The sequence below is a fragment of the Camelus bactrianus genome, chromosome 6 (assembly GCF_048773025.1).
Source record: "Camelus bactrianus isolate YW-2024 breed Bactrian camel chromosome 6, ASM4877302v1, whole genome shotgun sequence".
NCBI lineage: Eukaryota > Metazoa > Chordata > Mammalia > Artiodactyla > Camelidae > Camelus > Camelus bactrianus.
The window spans coordinates 59,835,580-59,837,014 of record NC_133544.1 but is presented as its reverse complement, the minus strand read 5'-3'; positions in this window follow the sequence as shown (position 1 = coordinate 59,837,014).

Sequence of the window (1,435 nt, the reverse complement as noted above, 5' to 3'; positions counted from 1 at the left end):
CTGGTGGGATGCTAGGTGCATTTTTGTTTGTTGACATTTCAGAACTCTTGTTTGATAGTCATTTTAAGGAAGAGGTCATATCCCAAGAACATGATACAGCAGTCTGTCACTGCCACAGAAACATTGCACAGTGTTTATATCAACAAAAAACATGTCTAAGGCAAATTTGCCTTTATTTTCCAGTTCTCCATATTCAGCATCTTCCCACCCAATCAGTTGGTGATTTCTAATAAACTCACTTTTGATAAGATGTGAGAGATAATGTATGCTACCTACCCCAGGGACATTTCTATTTTAATGATAAGAAAATCTTATTTGTAAAGAATTGTTCCAAACAGCTTAAATTTTAGAGCAAAAGGGGTTCTTCAGTTTCCCGTTATCCAAATTTGCACAAGTTTCTTTATTATAAACTTTCTCAACCAAATTTTTAAGTAAACTGACTGAGTCATTCCTACCAAACAAACTTAACTAATGCATAGATGATTCACTAAAGGTAGATTTCAAGCTTTTGAGCAGTTAAAATAAAAAATGTAGAGGGTGGGCTGTTTACAAACGCCCTCAAATTAAGTCTATGAAAGGCTGAATGTTCTACAGACTGAGAGGGCCAGTCCATCTTGTTTTCTTTTGAGGGGTGGGTCATTAAAAGGGGCCTTCTAATCTAACCAATGGACTCAAACTGGTTTGATAGAGCCTAACCAGAGTTCATATCTATCAGAAAAGAAGTTAAAGTGGTTGGGAAACAAAAATAATGACAGATCTTCATTACTGAATTTGTCCATGGAATGAAATAGTTCACATTCTTTTCCTGTTTATATTAGATAACCAGAGGGTGGAGGCTTAGCTCAGTGGTAGAGCACATACCTAGCATGTATAAGGTCCTGGGTTCAATCCCCAGTACCTCCATAAATAAATAAATAAATAAATAAACCTAATTACACCCCACATACAAAAAAAAGATAGTGATTTTGCTGGGACTGAGTGTAGGTGGGCTTAGAGAGGAATGGTATTAAGATATCTTATTAACTCTGTGTGTGGTATGATTAAGGAAAACAAAATATAAATCACTTTCTTTCATTACACACATATTCCTAGGAAAAAATAAGTTATGCTGGAGCAACAGAGAACTTACGTCTTAGTAAGAGAAGAAGAATCAAATATTTACAATTCTACCTTCCAATTATTTTCTTAAATAGGAAAAGATAAGTCATAGTAATGACCAATTTCATTTTCAGAGTAGCTCCAATTTTCTGAAGTTTTAAAGTTAGGCATAATATTAACATTTTATACAAGTGATATCACTGTACTTGATAGCTCACTAGGGTGGATACATGGAAAGAAAAATAGATTAATAGGTACATAGAGCAATTCCAGTATTCACTGTGGTTTAAACACATGCTAGCCCTGTGGCAGGAATCTCGGAAGGTGTGTAGCATGT